Below are 8,976 nucleotides of genomic sequence, written 5' to 3'. Positions count from 1 at the left end.
TTATGTGTGTGAATTGTGAATGATGAATAATAGATGAATTTAATCTATAATGTATGAGATAAAGGTACAAAAAAAAAAAGTTTTGCCCTTGAATTGGGTTAAAAAAACAAAAACATATTTTGTCCCAAAACAAAATGGCAATTACCATTGCCATACCATGCCAACCAAATTTTTGGCAATACCGAACTTCGGTATACCGAAAGTTTGGTACGGTAATGGTAATAGATTTTACCAAACCGAAAGTTTGGTACGGTAATTGGTACAAGGGTTTTGGTACGGTAACCGTACCGAACCCACCCCTATCTGTCACTATTAGTTATTTAAATTGATATAGAGATTTTAATTTAGTAAAACACTAGCAATTTAGCTCGCGCGATGCTACGGGTTTGGAAACCGTGTTTAAAGTGCGAAATATATTAAAATATATTTACATTTATATCCAAGTCTATTTACATCCTTATGTTCAATAACGTAAAAAAGATGTGTTTGTAGAATATATTACACAGAAAAAAAATCTTCGTTTTCCATGTCCCAATTTTTCGCATTGTTCTCTATTGGCACTTGTACTTAACTCAGTACTAATCGATGTAGCTAAAAGTGTAAATCATGTGCAATTCAATGATACGTACTTCATGTGCAATTCGATGATACGTACTGAATTTTGGAAGTTCATAAATAAGTTAAAATGTTAAAGTATATGCTAAATGATAATTTTGCCAACAATGAAGAATGGGGCATCGGCAATGAAGAAACATTCACTGCAAGAAGCAAAAGTGAGAAAATTAAATAAACAGCAGCATGGACGTTTTGAAACAAAGCAGGAGTAGCAACTATAAATGAAGAATGTGCAATCAACATTGAAAGTGCATTATAGGAATTTGGATCTCATAATTAAAACACACGTTCTCCCTCTCAAGAGTCAAGGCTAAGAAAGAAGCCATGTTCGAGTCAGTTCAAATTTCATTCATCACCAAACAATGGAAAAATTTTGTCAAAAATTACTGCTTTCTTACAAAATCTTTATCTAAAATGAATATAATTTTTTATTTTTATTTATTTTTATTAAAGAAATGCTAAGTGCAATAGATAACAAAGAGGTAAATCTATCTTTTTTTATATGAATAAAATAATACTACAATTTGATACTGATTAATGATAACAACTGAAGTAATATTATTATGCCTTTTTCGTGTTGTTTTTTTGATTTGGATAGTAGATGTTAATATAAAAAATATAAAAAATTAAATACCTTTAAGTTGAATCTACTTGGATCTTTATCACGCTGGATGTTTCATCTATATGAAACGAAAATTTAAGGTATTGATTATACTAAAACCCAACATAAAAACACTGTTCATCAACAGTGGTTTGACCAAAATGCCCTCAGTTTCTTCTTTGGATAAGATACTATTTTACGTTTTCTACAGTAAAAAGTCTATTTTGCCCTTCCTAGACACGGGCCTTTCATCGTTTCTTTCTCTGCTTCGACCGCATCGTTTTTACTTAACCTTTCCACGTGTCAAACATCGACCCACCCTTTATCCGGTTTTCCTTTTGCTTCGGTCTTGCATGCCCTCCAGCTGGATCTCTAGAATTTTCCTTTGGTTTCTATCACACATCCAATCCATCTGACTCACAATTACACCCCCACTAATTCACTCAACCCTCTCTTCACTTCTCTCTACCCTACTCAGACTCCCCCAACTCCCAACATTGTCACTCTCTCTCATCCCTCACTACTCTCTGCCTCTCCCATCTGTATCCCCTCTACAACTCTCCTTCTCCCTCTCGGTAAAATCGAGAACCACCACCGTAATCCCTGGAGCTTTTGCACTGATTCCAGTTTTTTAGTGATTTCCAAGAAACACAGTCTACAATGCCTGATCCGGCCTGATTTGAAGAATATTTCTCAAGCAACTGTAATTTCATGGTAAGTTGGCTTAAAGCAGTTCCAAAATTTGGGATTGTTTGGGATATTTTTAGATTTTTCTGATTCTTGAAAAAAACCATGGTTAAGAGTAAATTAATTATATTTTCATTTTCATTTAATTCAAGTAATCGTCTTCAGTTTTTGGGTTTGAACGCTAGAACCAGTGATCTTTGAAGAAGGTTGGTTCTTGAATATTTTTATTTATATCCTTTTGGTTGTTTGAATGGACTTCCTGTAATCTAAATGAAGCTAAATTGAATATTTGTTTTTGTATAATGTATTTGCTTTGTTAAATTAGTTATTTTTGGTTGAAAATTTTTGTTTGGTTTTGTAGATCAAAGGGGTCAAGCGGTGGAGGAGTGGGTTAATAGTTATGTGTTCTTCTTGATAATTGCTTGTGTTTATGCCCTCATGATATTGTGAGATATCATGGGATTGTTTGTGATCTGACTAAATAGATAGTATGCTTTTCAACATTATTACATGCTTCAGTTTTTTTGGAACTCATGGATAATTAGATTTACTATATTTGTTGATGCATTGAGTAACTTATTTGATTTTAGTTTTCTTACCCCAGTGAATATGTTATTTACTGCATTCTCCGCCTTATTTTCATTTTAAAAAAGAAATTGTTTTTTTTTATGAATTAATAATAAATAAAAAACTGAGAATAGAAATTTAGGAAAGAACAACGAGTGTAAATCTACAATCTATATATTAATTGTATGTAAAAATTGATTAAAAATACCAAATCAATAACTCACAACTAAGAATGTGAGTAAATCTTAGTATATGTTGTTGACTTTTGTATTTTAGGTAGGATCCCTAATTGATATGTAATCCCATGTAATCACTTGTAATTAGTTTTCTTTCCTTTTTTGTTAGGGTTGTACACCTATAAGTTCCTCTTATTGAGAAGAATATATCATCATTCAAAGCATTCTCTTCTTGGCATCAGAGCCAGGTCGAAAAAAAAAAAGGAAAAAAAACCCATAGCTGCGATAGCACTGTTGCGGCTCAACCGTGTGTGGTGCGTCGACCTCGATCAGCGAGCGACTGGTGTCGTTGCTACCCTATCTGAATTCGAAACGAACAGCGAGCGACGCTGTCGTTGCTGATCCGAATTCATCGAATCGTTTAACTCTCTGTTGTGTGACACGATAGACCAATTGGCCTATTTGCTTCTGATTTGATCTGAAGCCGTGAAAAATTGCACAGACTGCAACCCGATTGAATTGTGTTGCTGCGCTGTACCCGACTCGAGGTCCGACGACCCACGAACCTGCTCCCATCCGACTTGCTGATCTGACCAATCCACCACAGCACTGTTGCACCTTTGTCTCGCACCTTGAACTGCAATCTGTCCTTGCTGCTATTATCCTTGTTGGAGCCTTGAACCACCATACCACTGCTGCTGTTTCAAAGTGAGAAGAAAACAAAACAGAAAAGGTAAAAGGAAAAAGAAAAAGGGGAATCATACGGAAGAGATTTGGTGGTGTTAAAAAAAAAAAAAATATTGGTTGTTTGATTAAGGCCCACACGGCAAGGAAAGACAAAATTGTGTTTTTTTTTTATAGATTATTATTATTTTTGTTGGGCTATCCTTCTTGTTGGCCCGTGAAATTCTTGGGCTTGGTTTGCTTGGAAATTTGGGCTTTATCAATCACCGAGTGACTTATTGATTGAAGTTTGCTTGGGAATGGCAGTCTGGCCTTGTGATTCTGCTAATACATGTAACAATGGTAAGGCTTTAAAGGTTTCTACCTCTGTTACGAATAATACATGGATAATTGATTCTGGTGCTACTAAACATATGACTTGTGATTCTAGACAGGTAGACACCCTAAAACCATCCACCAAAACTGTCGTCAGTGTCGCCAATGGTAATTCTGCCCCTGTTATCGGGGAAGGAACCGTCTCCCTTTCAGATACCCTTAGTCTTGATACCGTACTTGTTGTGCCTTCTCTTGACTATAATTTATTATTTGTTGCTCAAATAACTGTCGTCCTGCATTGTCTTGTGATTTTTTGGCCTTCTTTTTGTGTTTTTAAGGACATTCGGACTCGTAAGACGATTGGTTATGGTATTAGGAAAGGGAAGCTCTACTACTTGGAGCTGACATCAAACAGTTCTCGAATGTTGACTCAAGCTCTTGCAGTGGAAGGAAATCCGAGGGATCGGAATAAAGCTTCGGAGGTTTGGTTGTGGCATCGTCGACTTGGACATGCTTCTTTCGGCTATCTACGGAGGTTGTTTCCTAGCCTATTTGTTAAGCATGATGTTTCTAGCTTTAAATGTGGTGTTTGTGAACTAGCTAAAAGTCATCGTGCTTCGTTTCCATCCAATTTGAATAAAAGTTCTGTTCCATTTATGATAATTCATTCTGATGTTTGGGGTCCATCTAAGACTGCTACATTTGGTGGTGCTCATTGGTTCGTTACTTTTATTGATGACTGCACACGTATGACTTGGGTTTGTTTGATGAAATCCAAATGTGAAGTTACTTCTTTGTTTCAACAGTTTTACAAAATGGTACAAGTACAATATAAGTCGCAAATACAGGTTCTCAGGAGTGATAATGGTGGCGAATATGTTAACTCTGAACTTCGTGCCTTTCTTGATCATCATGGGATTGTTCATCAAACTACATGTCCATATACTCCATAACAAAATGGGGTTGCCGAACGCAAGAACCGTCAGCTTCTGGAGGTTGTTCGTGCTTCTTTACTCGAGGCTCGTCTCCCGTTATCCTATTGGGGAGAAGCTCTCACCTCAGCTGCGTATCTCATTAATCGTGTTCCATCCCGATCGGTTGATTTTCAGACACCCCTTCAGGCACTTTCTTCACATGTTGATGCTCCTGCAGTCCCTAATCTTCCACCTCATGTGTTTGGTTGTGTGGCCTTCGTTCATCTTCATAAACAACAGCGAAGTAAGCTTGAACCTCGAGCCTTACGATGTGTGTTTGTGGGGTATGCATCAAGGCAGAAAGGATACCGTTGTTATCACCCATCGACGAATAAGTTGTTTGTCACTATGGATGTTGCGTTTCATGAGAATGATATGTACTTTGCCAATCCCGAGTCTTCACTTCAGGGGGAGAATCAGAAAGAAGTTCAAACTCTTGATTATACTATTCCAGATATAGACAGAGTGAATGATTTGGATTTAAGTGGTGATGTCTTGGAAATAAGTGGTGATCATTCACACGAAAATAATGATGTGAATGAATTGGAATTAAGTGGTAATGTCTTGGAGACAAGTGGTGATCATTCACATGGAAACAATGTTGAAAACCTTGAAAGGGACGAGTCGACATCGCCAGATAACTCACTGCCTGATAGCTCACTACCAGTTTCCTCACCACCAGACAACCCTGTGTCGCCAGCTACCTCACAGTCGATCTTGAGTCCCAATAACCATAATCAATCGTCTTCGATCCCGGATGCACCACCACCACGTCGTCTCCCTGATCACGTCAACCGAGGTATTCCTAAACTTACTTATGAAGCCGACCCTAAATGCAAAACTAGGCATCCGGTGAGTAAGCCCAACCCTGAGTCTAATGTGTTATACCCGTTAAGTAATTATGTGTCTACCAGTCACCTGTCAGAATCAAATAAGTTGTTTGTGCATCAATTATCTACTGTATCTATTCCTAACAGTGTGCAGGAGGCTTTAACTGATCCACGTTGGCAAGTAGCAATGAATGAAGAGTTGAAGTCTTTGAAGAAGAATGCTACCTGGGAAATCACAGATTTGCCAGCTGGCAAGAAACCTGTGGGATGCAAATGGGTCTATACTGTGAAATACAAAGCAGATGGGACAGTGGATCGTTTCAAGGCAAGACTGGTAGCAAAAGGATACACTCAAAAATATGGAATCGACTACAAAGATACATTTGCACCTGTAGCCAAGATCAACACAGTTCGTGTTTTGTTGTCCTTGGCTGCAAATCTTAATTGGCCCTTACAACAGTTCGATGTGAAGAACGCCTTCTTGCATGGAGACTTGACAGAAGAGATTTATATGGATCTTCCACCGGGATGTAATGCTCCAGATAAATACAAAAGAAAAGTGTGCAGGTTGAAGAAATCCTTGTATGGCTTGAAGCAGTCCCCTCGAGCATGGTTCGGAAGATTCACAAAATCTATGAGAGCATTTGGTTACAGACAAAGTAACTCTGATCATACTTTGTTCCTGAAAAGACAGAATGGGAAGCTTACTGCACTTATTGTGTATGTAGACGATATGGTGGTAACAGGTAATGATCTGGAAGAACGTGCGGCCTTGCAAAGATACCTGTCTACATAATTTGAAATGAAGGACCTTGGATCCCTGAAATATTTTTTAGGGATTGAGGTGTCGAGAAGCAGTTCTGGAATTTTCTTGTCTCAGAGGAAGTATATTATTGATTTGTTGCACGAAACTAGCATGTCAGCTTGTCAGCCAGTAGCTACACCATTAGAAGAAGGATTGAAGCTTAGTGGTGATCCTAATCAAGTACCAGTTGACAAAGGAAGATACCAAAGGTTAGTAGGCCGTTTGATGTATTTGGCACACACAAGACCGGACCTTGCTTATGCCTTGAGTGTAGTGAGTCAATACATGCATGATCCTGGAGAACAACATATGAATGCTGTGATGAGAATATTGCGATATTTGAAGGGAAGTCCAGGCAAAGGAATTTTGTTTAAGAGGAATAATCACTTTAGTGTTGAAGGTTATACTGATGCAGACTGGGCAGGTTCCATTGATGATAGACGTTCAACATCAGGTTACTTTACGTTTGTTGGGGGTAACTTGGTTACATGGAGAAGTAAGAAACAGAATGTGGTTGCCCGTTCCAGTACAGAAGCAGAATACAGAGGTATGGCTTTGGGGATTTGTGAAATTTTGTGGCTTAAGCTTCTGTTAAGCGATTTGGGTATACAACATGATCAGCCCATGAAATTATTTTGTGATAATAAAGCTGCTCGTGACATTGCACATAATCCGGTACAACATGATAGAACAAGGCATGTTGAAGTTGATCGGTTCTTCATCAAAGAAAAATTTGGAAGAGAAAATAATTGAAGTACCGGCGATAAGAACAGAAGATCAGTTGGCAGATATCCTCACAAAAGCTGTTTCGAGTCACAAGATTTCAAGTTTCTTACACAAGTTGGGCATGAGCGACATATATGCACCAACTTGAGGGGGAGTGTTGACTTTTGTATTTTAGGTAGGATCCCTAATTGATATGTAATCCCATGTAATCACTTGTAATTAGTTTTCTTTCCTTTTTTGTTAGGGTTGTACACCTATAAGTTCCTCTTATTGAGAAGAATATATCATCATTCAAAGCATTCTCTTCTTATGTGCTATACAAATGTTGTTTTATAACAACTGTATGTAAGTCAATTCTACTTGAGATTATAACATGAAAAACTCCACAGAATAAGACTGCAGCAGCTGCAGGTGCACCATCATTTCTGAAAAATTAGGTAAAAAATCTCTTCTCTGCAATTTTTTTTTTTTAACAATGAACCAATGAATGCACAAAAAAGTTTAGCATGCTCTGATTTTTGTGTCTTGATAGCACAGATTTACTAAGTCAATTACCTGCTTTGCAACAGCTTCTTGATTGCCTTCTTGATTGCCAGGTACGGATGCATGCATTATAATTATGTTTTTGTAGTTTAATTATCCTCTTTGAAATTTGTATCAAAACATTCATTTTTCCTGCATTTTAAAGTTGAATAGTGTAGTTTTTGGAGTGAACATAATTTCATGTACAAGTCACTTGCTTTTCATTTTTCAGTTTGTGTTCTGTTAATGTCAGATGCTTCAAGAAGCACTTCTATGTTTTTTTAAGGGAGCATTTGGACCTTGATAGAAACTTCAAACATGTTTAAAGTAAAAACATTTCTAGCAAAAGCGCTTGAAAGTTTAAGTGCTTCTTATAGAAGATCTTTCAAATGACTATAAGCTCTTTGTTTCATTGAAATTGAAGATTTGGTTTTGGATTTCAGATCAAGCTCTCTGAGTACATTGGGAATAAGTATGCGATTCTCTTTTTTCACGCATTTGACGTCACATTTGTTTGTCATATAGGTAAGCATGTATTCGTAATCAGCATTTTTGCGTTGTACATGTTTTGTGTAAATAGTTTTTACATATATACGCACAAAGCTTATAACACATATAATCCATTATTCTAACAGTTATATACAATACTGATAATCTATTTCACATTCCCATGGCAACGTGCAAGTTATCTATATATACGAATTTGATAAGCAAAGTCCATTATCTAAAATTTGGGACTGGTCATAAAAAAGGGTTGTTACTTTTTATAATAGGAACGTAGAGGAACAATGGAATCAACTTTCATTTTCCAACGACTGACTCCAACTTTGTTGTTTTGTTCTCAATTTTAATATTCTATCTACTTGAATCCATTTTTTTAAGCCTAATGAGTTCATGCAATTATCATGTTTAAATATGCTAAATCCTTTATATTTAAAATTTTGTGTGTTGAATGTTAAGATAGAGAGACTTTTCTCTGAAACACTGTCTGTCCATTAACCACAAATATGTTCAATTATCTCATTGTTATCATCCATAGTTCAAACCACACATAATATAAAATTTGATATAAACTTTACATGTTTGGTTAATAATGCCTAATGTTTTCAACTGCGTAAGTCATTTTTCTAACTTTCCATTAGTCCTTTTATTGGTCTGATCTTTAGCAAGAGGATCCTGTTAGTCCTTTTATTGTTCTGATCTTTAGCAAGAGGATCCTTTTAATAAATCCAACCGTCATTTGTTCACATTAACTTCTATTTTTCCAATTTCTAACAGATAAATGAAAACAGGTCCATATGAGAAGAAAGGAGGAACAAGGTGAAGAAACAAACTCATTTGATTAAGGAACTTCAACTCTACTCATTGTTTCTTATTTTAGATAGGGTTGTAATTGGATTTCCACATATACAAGTAGTACGGCTTATCATGTATATTTAAAACTTGCGACATATTTTATACATTTTTAAAACCT

The 8,976-nt window shown here is 36.5% G+C and overlaps 1 long non-coding RNA gene across 5 annotated transcripts; it reads left to right on the top strand.

Moving 5' to 3' along the window:
- The first annotated feature begins 1,626 nt into the window (after positions 1–1,626).
- On the top strand, positions 1,627–8,976 carry LOC139189386 (uncharacterized). Of its 5 annotated transcripts, none has more exons than XR_011573320.1 (7): positions 1,658–1,930; positions 2,069–2,109; positions 2,265–2,323; positions 7,370–7,417; positions 7,518–7,576; positions 7,946–8,027; positions 8,781–8,976. It is a non-coding gene; the product is annotated as an uncharacterized lncRNA (long non-coding RNA). The 5 variants fall into 5 exon arrangements; XR_011573319.1 differs by having other exon boundaries at positions 1,731–1,930; positions 2,056–2,109; XR_011573322.1 differs by lacking the exon at positions 2,069–2,109 and having other exon boundaries at positions 1,638–1,930; positions 2,265–2,300.

Source organism: Malus domestica, chromosome 11 (genome assembly GCF_042453785.1).
Source record: "Malus domestica chromosome 11, GDT2T_hap1".
NCBI lineage: Eukaryota > Viridiplantae > Streptophyta > Magnoliopsida > Rosales > Rosaceae > Malus > Malus domestica.
The sequence above is the reverse complement of the archived record's forward strand: the minus strand, read 5'-3'. Positions and strand labels throughout refer to the sequence as shown.